At 46.1% G+C, this 19209-nt stretch overlaps 1 protein-coding gene across 1 annotated transcript in view; it reads right to left on the bottom strand.

Annotated features, from left to right (window-relative positions):
- LOC137545002 (uncharacterized) overlaps positions 1-13921 on the bottom strand; it is an 80317-nt gene extending 66396 nt beyond the window's left edge. Inside the window, exon 1 of the mRNA XM_068266118.1 lies at positions 13743-13921. The gene's annotated coding sequence lies outside the window, so the exon portion shown is untranslated. The remainder of the gene's footprint in view (positions 1-13742) is intronic.
- Between the last annotated feature and the right edge of the window lie 5288 nt (positions 13922-19209).

Below are 19209 nucleotides of genomic sequence, written 5' to 3'. Positions count from 1 at the left end.
AACAACCAGAATGCAGTACTTGAGAAACATTAGTATACAACTAGAATGTAGTACTTTTATGTTACTGTAGGTGGCAGCAGATCACAGAACAGTGTATGAGCCTTTATTTCCTAACCCTTTTGCACCAGGGTCCCATTGTAGATAGAACTGGCCTTGCTCAGAGGTTTCCAGGAAAGAATGCTGAGCAGACAGATGCCATACATTCATGAGGATCTTTCCTTTACTACAGTAATGAATAAGCCTCTTTAACCCCTTGTCACTCATGCAGCTGTTCTAGACAGAAGAAGTAAAGCTCTGTGCCCTGAGCTATACCAGCCTGCATTGTCCATGATATACCCTATTTTTCGAACTATAAGACGCTCCTGACCATAAGACGCATCTAGGTTTAGAGGACATAAACCAGGAGAAAAATATATGCAAAACCTGGTGCATCCGTGGTGAAGGGGCATCTTGTGGATTATGCCCCCTTTGTATGTCATACCCCCTTGTACGTCTTGTGTCCGCCTCTGTGCACCATGTGTCCCCCCTATGCCCCTTTGTGTCCCCGTATCCTCAATTTGTCCCCCTGTATCCTCTGCATGGCCACAGTACAGGGAGTCCCGACATTGCGGCGGGTTAGAGGTTCATATTGGCAGATGTTCACAAGTCAGGAACTAACTGCATTTGGACTATAAGACACAGCGACTTTTCCAGAGCCGGGACAAGGTCCTTCAGCACCCAAGGCTGAGCCACCAAAGTGTGCCCCTCCATCCCTCCCACCCCAGCATCACACACTGATTGCTATTAGACTAAAAGGCATCCCAGGGCCCCCAACACCTTAATATCTAGTTATCTGGCTTGCAGTCACTGCTATGTATCCCCTTTTCTTATTTCTTTCTGCTTCAAACACAATTAGGAATGACAGCTGAATGAATTGTGCGCCCCCTCCTACACTGCGCCCTGAGGCTGGAGCCTCTCCAGCCTATGCCTCGGCCCGGCCCTGGACTTTTCACTCCAATTTTTGGGGGAGAAAAAGTGAGTCTTATATAGTCCCAAAAATACAGTATGTACAGCTGCAATACTGATATCTGTAGATACATTATCTGTCACTCAACTGCTTTGAAAAATTGTTTTTGCTATTGTCCCTTAAAGAGAACCCGAGGTGGGTTCTTGGAATCCTATTAGCACACAGAGGCTGGGTCTGCAACTCTGCATATAATGCGCAGCCTCTGTTGCTATACTGCTCCCCCCCCCCTGCGCTCTGCTTGCCACCCATAAATCAAACGCCGAGCTAGCGACACACAGCGTGTCACAGCGGGCTGTTTACCTCTGCATCTGTCGGTCTCCCCCGCTCCCCCGCCTCCTCCATAGCTCCGGTCCCCGCCCATGTCCCTTCCCTCCCCGCTGATTGGAGGGAAGGGACGCAGGCGGGGAGCAACGACATAGAGGAGGTGGGGGAGCGGCAGAGACTGACAGATGCAGAGGTAAACAGTCGGCTGTGACACGCTGTGTGTCGCTAGCTCGGCGTTTGATTTATGGGGGGGCAAGCAGAGCGCAGGGGGGGGGCCCAGGGGGGAGCAGTATAGCAACAGAGGCTGGGCAGTATGTGCAGACCCAGCCTTTGTGTGCTGATAGCATTCCTAGAACCCACCTCGGGTTCTCTTTAACCACTTCAGGATTCTGCGTATGCATAAGTACACCCCTGAATCCTGAAGTGGTTTCCATGGAAGGCCGTTCCATGTCAGTTCACGGAGGGTGTCTCCGTGAACACCCTGCGAGCCGCCGATCTTCCCCGCTGTTTACATACATACGGCGCTGCTGCGCAGCAGCGCCGTAGAGGAGATCGGCAATCCCCGGCCTCTGATTGGCCGGGGATTGCCGGCATCTGATAGGCTGAAGCCTATCTGAGGCGGCGCAGGACGGATTCCGTCCTGCGCTGCTCACAGGGGGAGGGAGGGAAGGGGAAGGAGGCCAGAAAGCGCTGCGGAGGGGGGCTTTGAAGAGCCCCCCCCCCCCACAAGCGCAAGCAGCCGGCGGTGATCAGACCCCCCAGCAGGACATCCCCCTAGTGGGGAAAAAAGGGGGGAAGTCTGATCGCCCTGGCTGCACTCCTGATCTGTGCTGCGGGCTGGAGAGCCCCCGCAGCACAGATCAGCAAAACCACCCGAAACCCGGAAGTGGTTAAAGGAGTTATCAGGCAAACTATAAGAAAATAAGTGCTTCTTACTCCAGCTCCAAGCTCCCAGCACGTCCCTCGCCGCAGCTCTCCCCTCGGCCGTTCGCCGCAGGTCCGTCCCGGTCCCCGGCGATGACATCAGAGCGACCGGTCAATCACCGCCACGTGGGCCAGAGCGGACTGCGCAGGCTCAGTAGTTCTGGAATGCAAAAGTTTGGGCAACCTTGTTAACCGTCAGGATTTTCCTGTATAAATCGCTGGTTGTTATGATAAAAAATGTAAATATATCATATAGGACACACACACAGTGATATTTGAGAAGTAAAATGAAGTTTATTGGTTGGTAATATTTGTTTAAACAAAATTAGGGAGGTGCATAAATTTGGGCACCACAAAAAAGAAACAAAATCAATATGTAGTAGATCCTCCTTTTGCAGAAATTACAGCCTCTAAATGTTTCCTGTAGGTTCCAATGAGAGTCTGGATTTTAGTTGAAGGTATTTTGGACCATTCCTCTTTACAAAATATCTCTAGTTCATTCAGGTTTGGTGGTTTCCAAGCATGGACAGCTCTCTCTAACTCACACCACAGATTTTTAATTATATTCAGGTCTGTGGACTGAGATGGCCATTCCAGAACATTGCACTAGTTCCTCCTTTGAATGCCTTAGTGGATTTTGAGCAGTGTTTAGGGTTGTTGTCTTGTTCAGTGGTGCTCATCCAATATTCGGGTATCTACTCAGATAATCCGAACTTTTTCAGGTATCCAAACCCGGATTCGCATTCCGGATATCTGTTAAAATCCGAATAGCATTATCCGAGTTAACTCGGATATCTATCTGAAATCCAAATATCCAGTCAGATACTTAGTTCTGATATCCAAGAAGAAGGTTTTCAGGTCCAAATTTAGGAGAGAGAGTAGGAGAGAGAGTGAGAGAGAGTAGGAGAGAGAGTGAGAGAGAGTAGGAGAGAGAGTGAGAGAGAGAGAGAGGTGGAGTCAGACTGAAGATAGGGAAGGCCAGAGAGAGAGAGACACCTGAAGGTGGATGTCACTATCTGGTCTGGAGACTATCTCTTAATAGGAGAGATAGCTCTCGAGCTCGGGCTCGCCAGGTCGGCAACACACTGACAGATACAGTACAAAGACAGAAGGCTGATTCGGTATCCAAGTCAAGCAGGGTCTGGCAACGGAATATCAGATATGCAAGGTACCGAATCAGAAGACAGAGGAGTAGTCAGAAAAGCAATAAGTCATAACAAATATCAAACAATGCCTAGTCTGGGTGTGAGGTCCGTGGTCTCAGAACCCTGGAACTAGTCTGAAGAATAACACAGATGGTAATAAAGTTCCCTAGTCTGGGTACGAGGTCCGTGGTCTCAGCACCCTGGAATTAGTCTGAAGAATAACACAGATGGTAATACAGTTCCCTAATCTGGGTGTGAGGTCCTTGGTCTCTACACCCTGGAACTAGTGTGGAGTATAACACAAATAATAGTACAGTTCCCTAAGCTGGGTGTGAGGTCCTTGGTCTCTACACCCTGGAACTAGTCTGAGCATAAACAGAATAACAGTTCAAGTAATCTGGCTAAGTGTGAATTCCCAGGTCCACCTGGTTCAAACACACTGTAGGATCTGACTAAGGTCTGAGTGCTTCCACGTAGTGATCGCAACGGCAGACAACTTGCAACTGGCCAGCAGAAACTATATATGGAGTAGTGCTCTCCAGCACCACCCCTAATTGCTCAACCAATAGTATTCTGCTCAGGAGTCAGCTGATCGGCGTGGTCAGCTGACTCTCCCTGCCTAGTACAAGAATTCTGCCTCTCAGCGCGTGCGCGTGTATTCCTAAGCCTGTGTGCACTAACAGACCCAGCCACACCAGACACACGCTGCCACGTGCAAACCGCCACGCTGGATGCGGAACCAGCCGCCTGACTGTTGTTGCATGTGGTGGCTTTTCTGCGTTCCGCCCTGCCACCAGACACACGCTTCCGCGTGCAAACCGCCGCGCTGGACGCGGAATCAGCTGCCTCCTCAGTAGCACACGCGGCGGCTTTTCCGCGATCTCTCACAGTCCCTCAACTTTGACAAGATTCCCAGTCCCTGCACTGGCCACACAGCCCCACAGCATGATGGAACCACCACCATATTTCACTGTAAGTAGCCGGTGTCTTCCCCTAAACCATGATGGTGAACAATCTTTGTCTTCAGGACATTTGAGAGTTGTTTTGAGACCTCCATGTTGCCACTCTTAAGTGAAAATTAAAATATGAGGGAAACTTACAATTGACCCCCTTAAATACTCTTTCTCATAATTGGATTCACCTGTGTATGTAGGTCAGGGGTCACTGAGCTAACCAAGCCAATTTGAGTTCCAATAATTACTTCTAAAGGTTTTTGAATCAAAAAAATGACAATTTATGCACCTGCCTAATTTTATTTAAACAATTATTGCGCACTTTCTGTAAATCCAATAAACTTAATTTTTGGTTCTCAAATATCACTGTGTGTGTCTCCTACATAATATATTAACTGACATTTTTTATCGATTCGTAACAACCAACGATTTATACAGGAAAATCATGACAATTAACAAGGTTGCCCAAACTTTCGCATCCCACTGTGTATAGATTATAGGACATAGCGGCATGTTCTCTGCACAATGACATGCCTGTTTCCTTCTGGTGCTGCTGTCAGTTCCCCTTGGGCTCTGCTGTCCCCCTCAAAGCTAGCGACGATCCAGCAACAATCTGAGTGTCGCTAGCCTCTTTTTGCCCTGCCAGCCAGTAATCACCTGCTCCCCCCACTTCCACCAACTTGCTCCCCCGCCTCCGCTAGATTTCTCCAATCAGAAGCTAAGCCATGACCCAGGAAGTACTTCTGGGTCACGGCCATCTTGGATATCTCTCGTTGATCGAAGGTTACACCGGCTGTGGAGGGTGAACGGGGCCACAAAGAGCAGCGCGGAGCAGCGCGGAGCAGCGCAAGAGCAGGTAGTATGTTTTATTTACTTTTTTCATGCCTCCTTGGGTTCCCTTTAAAATCGTTTTTTTTTTTTTTCAAAAGCCACCATTTTTCCTATCATCTTTTCCTCACAAGTTGGGTGATGATGCCATGTGTGGGGGTTTTGCTATAAGCGCCCTTGTTTTTAATTTAAGGCTGCATCTGAAATGACCACCAGCTCAGTGTTCAGCACCAGAGGGGCACCGACGGGCCCTCCCTCAATTGCACTATTAGCTCTCGATTTGTCCTGTGCTCATAATAATCACTTCTATAGATACTTTGAATAGTGGTAATCATTAGCAAGGTGTTCCCCATCCCCTTCTTGCATCTCTGACACTGTAGTTGCCATTGGCAAGTTTTGGTGCGCCGTATCAAATGTTACATATAGAGTTGCATTTGAATTGAATGCGAAGTGTGCAGAAAATCTATTTAGGTGCTCCACACTGAGCTGGTGGTCATTTCAGATGCAGCCTTAGTGGTATGCGCTGGCATTCTCCTCACTGTTCTACCAAATGTAAGTTACACATTTTTTTTTGCTTAGCTGCTCCCAAGGTTTTAAATTTTGGTTCGGTCACTTGCCCAGAGGTTTGCCACACCATGGTGCAAGTGTCTAGTATAATATACTTTGCATGCATACCATACCATATTGGAAGCTAAAGTTCCTGCTTAATAAATGTTAGCATTTGTCTTGGATGCAGGGCATGCATTTATCAGTCTGGCAGAGGCGGTGTATGCATGTGCGATTAACCATTCAATTGCAGCATGTGTTTAGGGATGCACAGCCTTTCCCCCTACCTTTCCTATATTTTGTAACTATGTAACTATCAGGTTAGCTGCTCCCAGCCCCACCTCCTGAGTTTCCTGTTTTCATGATAAGTAGTAGCAGATTTGCATATGATTTGCATCTGAATTGAATGCGAAGTGTGTAGAAAGTCTATATAGGTGCTGCACACTGAGCTGGCGGTCATTTCAGATGCAGCCTATGCGCTGGCGTTCTCCTCGCTGTTCAACCACATTTTGCTGAAGGGTTTGGTAAATGAAATTGGCCCAATTTGTCACGAGACATAACTTTGTAATTGTGGCATGATCATCTCTGTAGCAGAATCTGTCCGGCCAGATATGCCGGGTGTACAGCAGAATGCCTGGCTGCCCTGGCATAGCTCCAGCAGTGAGCAGAGAACGTCTGGTCTCTATAGATAACAGAGAAACCAAGCAGCCCGAGGTGACCCCAAACCAAATGGAAACTATAAGGGACTAAAAGAGACTGAAAAGCTCTCTTACTCAGTGCAAATACCATCTGTTTTAAAGGACAACTGAAGTAAGAAGTCTATGGAGGCTGCCTGTCATATTTATTTCCTTTTAAACAATGCCATTTACCTGGTGGCCCTGCTGGTCTTCTTGGCTGCAGGAGTGTCTGAATCATACACCGGTAACAAGCATGCAGCTAATCTTGTCAGATCTGACAATGTCAGAAACACCTGATCTGCTGCATGCTTGTTTAGGGGCTATGGCTAAAAGTATTAGAGGCAGAGGATTAGCAGGATAGCCAGGTAACTGGTATTGTTTAAAAGGAAATAAATATGGCAGTCTCCATATTACTCTCGCTTCAGTTGTCCTTAAACCCCCCTGGCGGTAATCCCGACCTGAGCACGGGTTCGGCTTTGTGTGCTAGGAGTGGTAAGCCCGTGCTCAGGTCGAGCTGGGAAAATCAGCTGCATGCGCAGTGTTCCTGAGTCCCGAACGCGATCAGCGCTACACAGCAGGACCCAGACTTCTCTCCTCTACATCACTTCTCCTCCCAGGTCACCAGGATCCCCTCTGTCCCTGCTATTCTTCCAGGGACCCGGCGGCCAATCAGTGTGTGGCGGTGGGGTTTGGGGCTATATTTAAAGATTTAAAGCAAACGTAAACTGATTGGAGCTAATCGTATTTATATATAACCATGTATATGCTACTAATCCTACTTATATAATAAATGGGAAAGTTTGGATGTTTGGATGTTTGGATGTTTGTGTAACGATTGGTGTCAGGACACAGAGAGAATCTGATTATTGATGATCTGCAGAATCATCAATAATACAGATGTATACTTGATTATGGATGATCTGCAGAATCACCAATAATACAAGTATGACTAACCTCTGGACACCTAATGAAGTGTAAGTGTTTGGTGTAACTGTAGGCTATCTCCCGTGGGGCGGGAGGCACAGGCAGCTCAGGAACCACCTTAGGGGCAGGTGGCCCTCGGCTGTGCAGGGACTATCTCCTTGAGAGAGGGAATAGAGAGAACATGGCAACCAGTGATACTTGGTGATCAGATAATAGACTGTACTGCAGCCAGGGGACTCCAGAGGAGTAAAGGCCACTGGCTGCTTAGCAGGCCGGACTCTCTGAGAAGCAGGAGTCCTAATAGCTAACTGACACTTGGTGGAATAGTGTCACAGCTGGTACAGATAGACTGAGCACTCAAGGGGTGAGTGACAGCCTGCAGGGTCGGGCAGGCCAGGTCGGCAACACACGAGCAGATAAGGTACAGAGACAGCAGGCTGATTCGGTAACTGGGTACAGGCAGAGTTTGGCAACAGGTAGGCAGATATGCAGAGGTACCGAATCAGAGAGAAAGAGAGAGGTCGACCGAGCGAATAGTCATAACAGATATAAAGCACAGTCCTAGTCTGGGGTGTGAGGTCCTTGGTCTCGATACCCAGGAACTAGTCAAAAGAATAACTCAGCAATGACACAGTGATCCTAAGCTTGGGTGTGAGGTCCTTGGTCTCAACACCCCGGAACTGGTCTAAAGTATAACACAGCAGTAATCTGGCTAAGTGTGAATTCCCAGGTCCACCTGGTTCTAACACACTGTGGGATCTGACTGAGGTCTGAGTGCTCACACATAAGTATTCGCAACGGCAGACAACCAGAGACTGACCAGCAAGATCTATATATTCTGCAGCGCTCCTCCACGCCGCTCTGCGCCACTCAGCCAATTAGTAACCGTGCTGGGATCAGCTGATCGACCTGATCAGCTGATCCCTCTCCCACTGGCATAAAGGCATAAAGGGTTTGCCTAGCGCACGCGCGAGCAGCTCTCCATCTGTGTGCACTAGAAGGCCCAGGCAAACCAGACGCATGCTGCTGTGCGGAAACCGCCAGTCTGAACGCGGAGACAGCCGCCCCGCTGCCAGACCGCGCGGCGGCATCTCCGCAATCCATTACAGTTTGGATGTTTGTTACTCGATCACGCAAAACGGGCTGAACAGATTTAAATGACATTCGGCACACACATAGTACATTACCTGGAATAACATATAGGATACTTTTTATTCCCATAACCACAAAGGGGGCGGAGACAAATACAAATTTCACTGGGAAAATGTAAAATGCAGCCATTCTTACACTGTTAATGGTAGGGTTCCCAAACTTTGCACAGTTGGTCACTGGGTGACTGGGATTAATATTCAGAAAGGTGGGTGGAGTCTATAAAAGCCAATAATAATTCACCTATTGATTTTCAAGGGGAATATTTACATTGCTGCCATTCTTGCACTGTTAATGGCACAAGCCTCAAACCTGGTACAGTTGATCATTGGGTGACTGGGGTTCAATTTCAGAAAGGGGGGTGGAGCCACAAACAGCCAATTAGGTTTGTGTCATTCCAATGCAAATTATTGATGACAAACACCGCAAAGCTCACAAACTTGGTAATTGAGTAATTGATGTGTGTGAGGGTTAGAAAAGTGGGCACAGCCAACACCAGCCAAATACATAAGCGGGTAACACAGCCTCATAAGTGGGCGGAGACAAATAAAAATTTTACTGGGAAAATGTAAACTGCAGCCATTCTTACACTATTAATGGTAGGGTTCTCAAACTTTGCACAGTTAATTACTGGGTGACTGGAATTAATATTCAGAAAAGTGGGTGGAGCCTACAAAAGCCAATCAAAAATTACCTATTGATTTTTCAGGGGACTATTTCATTGCTGCCATGCTTGCACTGTTAATGGCACAAGCCTCAAACCTGGTACAGTTGATCATTGGGTGACTGGGATTTAAACTGATAAAAGGGGGTGGAGCCACACACAGCCAATCTGATTTGTTTCATTTTAATGCAGGTTATTGATGCCAATGGAACGCAAAGCTCACAAACTTGGTCATTGAGTAACTGAGTAATTGTGTGTTAAGGTTAGGAAAAGTGGGCGCAGCCAACACCAGCCAAATACATAATCGGCCAATACTACATCATCAGTAGGCGGAGACAAATACACATTTCACTGAGAAAATGTAAACTGCAGCCATTCTTACACTGTTAATGGCAGGGTTCTCAAACTTTGCACAATTGGTCACTGGGTGACTGGGATTAATATTCAGAAAAGTGGGTGGAGCCTACAAAAGACGATCAAAATTCACCTATTGATTTCCAAGGGGAATATGTAATTGCTGCCATTCTTGCACTGTTAATGGCACAAGCCTTAAAGGGAACCAGAGATGAACGATTCACACAAAATAAACATATCAGTTTATAGCTTGTAAAGAATAAATGCTCTACCTGATAATTTCGAAAGTCTGGTGTGCCTTTTTGAGTGTTTTTTTATCCATTATTGCTCCAGGAAATATCCAATATGGCCGCCGGCTCATACCTGTTCTGCTTCCGGGTTATAAGTTGTTCTGGATGTGCTGTCTATCCTCTATGAGACTATAGACAAGCAGGGCTGCTGCAGCCTTTCATCTGTGTGCTTTCAACTATTGTTCTGGAATGTTGTGTGGCTGCCTGTAGGAAGTGTCTCTCATAGAAATGAAACTGCATACAGTAGATAATGACAGGCTGCACACTGCACACAGATACACTGTTTTAGAGCTTCTTTCTCGGCAGCAGCAGCCCCTCCCATGTCAACAGCTCTGAGTATGAAATCTGATCCAGGAGGTGGCAGGCTTGGGCTTTAAAAGACTCCACAGAAGAGTGACTCAGCTATAATGATTCCAGGTCAAACCTCGACTGAATAGTCGGCGGATTCTTATCACAGTTGATAACAGATAGATTAGACTGAGAAGAATAAAACTAAAAGCAGGGTAGGTGTTTACTGTCATGTTCCCACTGATAAATGTAATAAAATACATGAGGGTGCTTCGTCTCTGGTTCTCTTTAAACCTGGTGCAGTTGGTCATTGGGTGACTGGGGTTCAAATTTAGACAAAGGGGTGGAGCCAAAAACAGCCAATCAGATTTGTTTAATCACAATGCAAATTATTGGTGCCAAAGACCGCAAAGCACACAAACTTGGTCATTGAGTAATTGTGTGTTAGGGTTAGAAAAAGTAGGCGGAGCCAACATCAGCCAGCTACATACCTGAACAATGTCAGGAAATCAGTGGGTGGAGAAAAATACCAATTTCATTGGGAAAATGTAAACTGCAGCCATTCTTACACTGTTAATGGTAGGGTTCTCAAACTTTGCACAGTTAATTGCTGGGTGACTGGGATTAATATTCAGAAAAGTGGGTGGAGTCTACAAAAGCCAATCAAAAATTACCTATTGATTTTTCAGGGGAATATTTCATTGCTGCCATTCTTGCACTGTTAATGGCACAAGCCTCAAACCTGGTACAGTTGATCATTGGGTGACTGGGATTACTATTCAGAAAGGTGGGTGGAGCGTACAAAAGCCAATCAAAGTCCACCTATTGATTTTTAAGGGGAATATTTAATTACTACCATTCTTGCACTGTTAATTGCACAAGCCTCTTGCACTGTTAATAACCTGTACCTAGTACACTTGGCCATTGGGTGATTTGGGTTCAAATTCAGAAAAGGGGTGGAGCCACAGCCAATCAGACTTATTTATTTAAGGGGGCGGGGCCAACACCAGCCAAATACATACCCGGGCAACGCTGGGCGTCCAGCTAGTATTATAAATGGGAAAGTTCGGATATTTGGATGTTTGTTACTCGATCACGCAAAAATGGCTAAATGGATTTGAATGAAATTTGGCACACACATAGTACATTACCTGGAATAAAGTATAGGATACGTTTTATTCCCATAACCAAAAAGGGGGCAGAGACAAATACAAATTTCACTTGAAAATGTAAACTGCAGCAATTCTTACACTGTTAGTGGTAGGGTTCTCAAACGTTGCACAGTTGGTCGCTGGGTGACTGGGATTAATATTCAGAAAAGTGGGTGGAGCCTACAAAAGCCAATCACAATTCACCTATCGATTTTCAAAGGGAATATGTAATTGCTGCCATTCTTGCACTGTTAATGGCACAAGCCTCAGACCTGGTGCAGTTGATCATTGGGTGACTGGGGTTTAAATTCAGAAAAAGGGTGGAGCCACAAACAGCCAATCGGATTTGTTTGATTTCAATGCAAATTATTCATGCCAAAGACCAAAACCTCACAAACTTGGTCATTGAGTAATTGTGTGTTAGGGTTAGAGAAAGTGGGCACAGCGAACACCAGAAAAATACATAATAGGGCAATACCGGGTCATCAGTGGGTGGAGACAAATACACATTTCACTGGGAAATGTAAACTGCAGCCATTCTTACACTGTTAATGGTAGGGTTCTCAAACTTTGCACAGTTGGTCGCTGGGTGACTGGGATTAATATTCAGAAAAGTGGGTGGAGCGTACAAAAGACAATCAAAATTCACCTATTGATTTTTAAGGGGAATATTTCATTGCTGCCATTCTTGCACTGTTAATGGCACAAGCCTCAAACCTGGTACAGTTGGCCATTGGGTGACTGGGGTTCCAATTCAGAAAAGGAGGTGGAGCCACAGCCAATTAGATTTATTTCATTTCAATGCAAATCATTGATGCCAAAGACCGCAAAGCTCACAAACTTGGTCATTGAGTAATTGAGTAATTGTGGGTTAGGGTTAGAAAAAGTGGGCGGAGCCAACACCAGCCAAATACATAACCGGGCAACCAGCTAGTTTATAATAGTAAGATGACACATCCCACAGTTATAAAACACATAAAGATGAATTCTTTTCTTTGGCCCTTCCCAATTAAAATGATACCCCATATGCCATATTTTCCTACTAGCTGAGCATGTGGCGGACCGTTATCCCCAGCCTGTGCGCCTGTGGCAAACGCTAGGGCGGCAGTTTGGGGCCCATAGTGCTGTACAGCAGCATCGCTAGGCAACGGCAGAGTGATACATCTGTAGAGTATTGGGGCCCCAAACTTCGCCCTAGCAATAGTATCCGATCATTACAGGAGGCAGTCGTTACAAGTGTATCTACAGGTATGGGTATTGCAGGGGTTAATAATGGGTTAACAGGCTAGACGGGGGTTAAAGAGAATCTGTATTGTTAAAATCACACAAAAGTAAACATACCAGTGCGTTAGGGGACATCTCCTATTCCCCTCTGTCACAATTTCGCCGCTCCTCGCCACATTAAAAGTGGTTAAAAACAGTTTTAAAAAGATTGTTTATAAACAAACAAAATGGCCACCAAAACAGGAAGTAGGTTGATGTACAGTATGTCCACACATAGAAAATACATCCATACACAAGCAGGCTGTATACAGCCTTCCTTTTGAATCTCAAGAGATCATTTCTGTGTTTCTTTCCCCCTGCATCTCTCATGCACTGAAGTTTCAGGCTGCTCTTTTCTTCCTGCAAACAGCTTTGCCCTTGTCTGTAATTCCTCACTATGTGAAAGCCCAGCCAGCTCAGAGGACGATTTATCCAGCTTGTAAAAGATAAGAGAGAAGAGAGAAGCTGCTCTAATCTAAATAACACACAGGCAGTGTGCATAGAGGGGCCTGGAAGGCGGAGTTCATAGCAGAACCACAACACTGAAGAACTTGGCAGCCTTCCAGACACAGGCTGACAAGTCTGACAAGAGATAGATAAGTTGATTTATTACAGAGACAGTGATAGTACAAAGTGCTGCAGTTAGCCAGAACACATTAGAATAGCTTTTGGAACTTGTAGGATGATAAAAAACAGGATGCAATTTTTGTTACGGAGTCTCTTTAAATCTAACTAGGGATAAAAAAAAAACTTATTTTATTGGTACTGTGCCACTGTCTTATCACAAACTGTCCATCAGAGGGGCTCACAATCTACTCCCTACCATAATCATGTCTATGTATGTACCAGAGTCTAGGGCCAATTTAGGGGGAAGCCAATTAACTTATCGCAGGGTCCCCGGTTTGAATCCCAGCCAGGGCACTATCTGCAAGGAGTTTGTATGTTCCCCCATGTCTGCGTGGGTTTCCTCCGGCCACTCTGGTTTCCACCCACATGACAAAAACATACAAATAAGATAATTGCCTTCACCATATATTGGCCATGCAGATAGTTCCCTGGCTGGGATTAGAACCAGGGACCCAGTGTTGCAATTCAGGTGTGCCATCCACTACACCAGCATGCTATTCTATGGTTTTCCATGAGTACAATGCTTTACATGCGATCATAATATGTCAGCAGGCTGTTTTTTTTACCTTCGCCACCGCTGGTCGCAAAATCAGCCCTACCACATCCTACATGACGGTGCAGACAGGAGGCTATGGAAAAGCAATGCTCGGCAACCCTAGAGCCAAACAGCAAGAGATCGGCACACTCACCAGCCAAACGAGAAGTTACTTTCCCACGGTTGGCCGTACTCACGGCATTGAGTAGCGCAGCTTGCTATATGGTCACACAGGGACAGAAGAGGAAGCACATGTCCAAAGATACTTAAATTGTGGTGAAATCCAGTATAGTGGAACTTCAGCAGATATTGCCCAGCTTCAGAGGTGCAATGGGTGAGGTGGGGTGCTAGGGAGGGATGAGGACCAGCAACATTCAGCAGATATCGCCCAGCTTCAGAGGTGCAGTGGGTGAGGTGGGGTGCTAGGGAGGGATGAAGATCAGCAACATTCAGCAGATATCGCCCAGCTTCAGAGGTGCAGGGGGTGAGGTGGGGTGCTAGGGAGGGATGAGGACCAGCAACATTCAGCAGATATCGCCCAGCTTCAGAGGTGCAGTGGGTGAGGTGGGGTGCTAGGGAGGGATGAGGACCAGCAACATTCAGCAGATATCGCCCAGCTTCAGAGGTGCAGGGGGTGAGGTGGGGTGCTAGGGAGGGATGAGGACCAGCAACATTCAGCAGATATCGCCCAGCTTCAGAGGTGCAGTGGGTGAGGTGGGGTGCTAGGGAGGGATGAGGATCAGCAACATTCAGCAGATATCGCCCAGCTTCAGATGTGCAGTGGGTGAGGTGGGGTGCTAGGGAGGGATGAGGACCAGCAACATTCAGCAGATATCGCCCAGCTTCAGAGGTGCAATGGGTGAGGTGGGGTGCTAGGGAGTGATGAGGACCAGCAACATTCAGCAGATATCGCCCAGCTTCAGAGGTGCACTGGGTGAGGTGGGGTGCTAGGGAGGGATGAGGACCAGCAACATTCAGCAGATATCGCCCAGCTTCAGAGGTGCAGTGGGTGAGGTGGGGTGCTAGGGAGGGATGAGGACCAGCAACATTCAGCAGATATCGCCCAGCTTCAGAGGTGCAGTGGGTGAGGTGGGGTGCTAGGGAGCAATGAGGACCACCAACATTCAGCAGATATCGCCCAGCTTCAGAGGTGCAGTGGGTGGGGTGGGGTGCTAGGGAGGGATGAGGACCAGCAACATTCAGCAGATATCGCCCAGCTTCAGAGGTGCAATAGGTGAGGTGGGGTGCTAGGGAGCAATGAGGACCACCAACATTCAGCAGATATCGCCCAGCTTCAGAGGTGCAGTGGGTGAGGTGGGGTGCTAGGGAGCGATGAGGACCAGCAACATTCAGCAGATATCGCCCAGCTTCAGAGGTGCAGTGGGTGAGGTGGGGTGCTAGGGAGGGATGAGGATCAGCAACATTCAGCAGATATCGCCCAGCTTCAGAGGTGCAGTGGGTGAGGTGGGGTGCTAGGGAGGGATGAGGATCAGCAACATTCAGCAGATATCGCCCAGCTTCAGAGGTGCAATGGGTGAGGTGGGGTGCTAGGGAGGGATGAGGATCAGCAACATTCAGCAGATATCGCCCAGCTTCAGAGGTGCAATGGGTGAGGTGGGGTGCTAGGGAGGGATGAGGATCAGCAACATTCAGCAGATATCGCCCAGCTTCAGAGGTGCATTGGGTGAGGTGGGGTGCTAGGGAGGGATGAGGATCAGCAACATTCAGCAGATATCGCCCAGCTTAAGAGGTGCAATGGGTGAGGTGGGGTGCTAGGGAGTGATGAGGACCAGCAACAGCCTCTTGTACGTGTACCTGGCCCAGTGTGTAAAGAGGAAGAGCCAAAGTGCTGAAGAAAAAGGGACCCTGCTTTCTCCCCGCACTAACCACAGTGTCACATCATTTATAATGTCACAAGTGAAGGACCTCCTCCTGCACATAAACAGCACAAGTGACACAGCATCTAAACTGTAACTAATGAGGAGAGAGCAAGAAAAACCGAGAGAGTTTTTATAGTTTCATCTCTTAGAAAATCGTGCCTTTCTCGCTTAGGGCCAGTTCACACGATGAGCGTTCTGCGTGTATTTATTTGCTAGCATTTCAGTTCTAGGTCAAAGAGTGCACTGTTTGCACACACAAAATCGCAAATCACAAAACAAAAACCCATATAAAATCCCTTGCAAAAAAACCCTCAAAAAATGCAAATCACTAAAAATTCCAGGAATCACTTACCAAAATCGCTCACAAAAGAGCTTAGCACTTGACTTGCACTTGTAATGTGTAGTATGCAAGAAAGGGTCAGTGGTTTCGCCATTCAGTCTGCGATGGGCCAAATGAACACGTGCAAAACTAGAGGTTAGTACGGTGCCAAGCCTTGCCCATTCCATGTCAGGAAGCATGGAATGGGCATCTGATTGAGCAAATCATTTTCTCTTAGGGGTGATTCCGTGGCCGTTCGACATAGTCCTGCACTTGATCTCTCCAATTGTGACCACATTTTGTTCCCATGATCTTTGACCCCTGAACCCCCCCCCCCCCACCAAATTTTAGCGAAAAAGTCCGGAATTTGGCCGAACAGTGGCTCAAAGTAAAAATGGCCAATTTTGACATGGACCAATTTTCCAAAAAATCATAGCTTCAGCAAAAATGATTGCACAGTAGGCAGATTGAGCTCATTGGAAAGGTATTGAAGATTTATGAAAACCTTTTTTTTAAAAAATTCGTTTTTGAAAATGTTTAATATTTTTAAAATTTTTAAATTTTCAAATCAAATTTTTAAAAAACACCTACCCATTTTTTTCCTTTTTTTTTTTTTTCGTTTTGGATATGTTAAAAGCCACACTTTGAGCTACCTTTCCTAAAAGTTTTACGTTTTGGTCTCGCTTACTTCACGAGAAATGACTCTGTTTACAGCGCAGGGCACCCTAAGATGCCGCGGTGCCGGCCGTGTCTGGGAGCGCTGGAGCCCGGCTTCTCTATCGCAGCTACGCCCAGACTCTTGAAGGGTTGCGGTATTAAAAATACAAGTATTTTCGGTAAATTTAGTTGTCTGTATTCATACATTTTTAAACAAAAAAATTTGCAGAACCGCTAACTGAAGAAGCCTTTTTTCTTTACAGCAAATCTTTTTGTTTAAAAATGTATGAATACAGACAACTACATTTACAGAAAATACTTGTATTTTGAATACCGCAACCCCCATTTTTTTTTCAAAAATACCTTCCAGTTTTGGAGAAAATTGATTTAGCATGTAATAGCAAAGTACGTGCTAGGAACGCCAAGTTTTCATTGGAGGACAGTGAGAACAAGAGGAAATAAACATTTCAGAAAGACCTTGTGGTTTTGGAGAAACTGGATTTTTAAAGTTCATGCACAGAGTGTGGGAAAGAGTTTGAAACAAACTTTAGTGGTTAATAGCAAAGCCCCCGTATGTGCTAGAATCAACACATTTTCAGAGAAACAGTAAAAAAGGGCGCAGGTGGCTAGTGGACAAATCGGGCGCCGCCATTCACTCCCATAATAATTATCGTTTACTGGGCGCCGAACAGGAAAAAAGGGCGCCCAAGAATAATAACGTTTTACAACGGCGCCCGAAGATTTTTCATGTTTTATAACTGCTTGTGATGATTTACATTTCCTATTTCAATAAAACCTTATTTTAAATGTTATCCCTTAGTGTTTGTAAAACATTACTATTCACGAAACAAAGCGATCAGTACGTAACGTAAATTGTAATATATTTTATCCCTTACTGTTTTTAAAACATTATTCTACACACAATACAGTGAGCACTAAGGAGGGTCTTAGGTTTAGGCACCATCAGGGGGGTCTTAGGTTTAGGCACCACCAGGGGGGTCTTAGGTTTAGGCACCACCAGGGGGGTCTTAGGTTTAGGCACCACCAGGGGGGTCTTAGGTTTAGGCACCAACAGGGGGGCCTTAGGTTTAGGCACCAACAGGGGGGTCTAGGGAGTACGTTAAAAAGGGGCGCTGGGAAAAAAGGGCGCGGGGTTTTAAACGATAAGCATCGATAACGTTTAAAAATGTATTGTACTGTATTTCGTTTAAAATTAATGTTTTATAAAGTTATAAATCATTAAATAATGTGCATTAAATCGGCAATTGTAAAAACGTTAATCTTTCGTTTAAATAGTGAAACGTATAATAACGTTTAAAAAAAAATTACTAAGTAACCCTCCCTGTACCTACCCCTAACCCCTAGACCCCCCTGTTGATGCCTAAACCTAAGACCCCCCCTGTTGGTGCCTAAGTAACCCTCCCTGTACCTACCCCTAACCCCTAGACCCCCCTGTTGGTGCCTAAACCTAAGACCCCCCTGTTGGTGCCTAAACCTAAGACCCCCCTGTTGGTGCCTAAAGCTAAGACCCCCTGTTGGTGCCTAAACCTAAGACCCCCCTGTTGGTGCCTAAACCTAAGACCCCCTGTTGGTGCCTAAACCTAAGACCCCCCTGTTGGTGCCTAAACCTAAGACCCCCCTGTTGGTGCCTAAATCTAAGACCCCCCTGTTGGTGCCTAAACCTAAGACCCCCCTGTTGGTGCCTAAACCTAAGACACTCCTTAGTGCTCACTGTATTGTGTGTAGAATAATGTTTTAAAAACAGTAAGGGATAAAATATATTACAATTTACATTACGTACTGATCGCTTTGTTTCGTGAATAATAATGTTTTACAAACAGTAAGGGATAACATTTAAAATAATGTTTTATTGAAATAAGAAATGTAAATCATCACAAGCAGTTATAAAACATGAAAAATCTTCGGGCGCCGTTGGAAAACGTTATTATTCTCGGGCGCCCTTTTTTCCTGTTCGGCGCCCAGTAAACGATAATTATTATAGGAGTGAATGGCGGCGCCCGATTTGTCCACTAGCCTCCTGCGCCCTTTTTTACTGTTACCGGGTCTAGGGGTTAGGGGTAGGTACAGGGAGGGTTACTTAGTAATTTTTTTTAAACGTTATTATACGTTTCATTATTTAAACGGAAGATTAACGTTTTTACAATTGCCGATTTCATGCACATTATGTAATGATTTATAACTTTATAAAACATTAATTTTAAACGAAATACAGTACAATTCATTTTTAAACGTTATCCATGCTTATCGTTTAAAACCCCGCGCCCTTTTTTCCCAGCGCCCCTTTTTAACGTACGCCATTTTCAGGGTATGTTAAGGAGGACAGTGGGCGTTGGTCAACAGACAGGCTGTCAGGCAATATGAAGATGCAAATTCTTGCACATTTGTTTGCAATAGCAAATCTAGCTAGAGTTAAAGATACGGCCATAGGCTGGAGAGGGAGCTCAGTCGCACACAATCGTAGATTATGTGACCAGCAGGGGGCACTGTGTGCAGGTATCCCTTTTAAATGTCCCCCTCCCTACCACTGGCCTGGGAGAGGGATACCTGCACGCGGTGCCCCCTGCTGGTCACATACTCTACGATTCTGTCTATGGCCGTATTTTACAGCTCTTGCTAGATTTGGTACTGCAGACATGGGTGCAAGTATTTGCACTTTTTATTGGCCGACAGGCTGTCTATGGACCAATTAAAATGGCAAGTTGCGGTCTTGGAGTGGGCATTCGCTTCTTGGGTTTGACATTTGG

Source organism: Hyperolius riggenbachi, chromosome 1, assembly GCF_040937935.1.
Source record: "Hyperolius riggenbachi isolate aHypRig1 chromosome 1, aHypRig1.pri, whole genome shotgun sequence".
Lineage (NCBI taxonomy): Eukaryota > Metazoa > Chordata > Amphibia > Anura > Hyperoliidae > Hyperolius > Hyperolius riggenbachi.
This window is presented reverse-complemented; position numbering and strand designations above follow the sequence as displayed.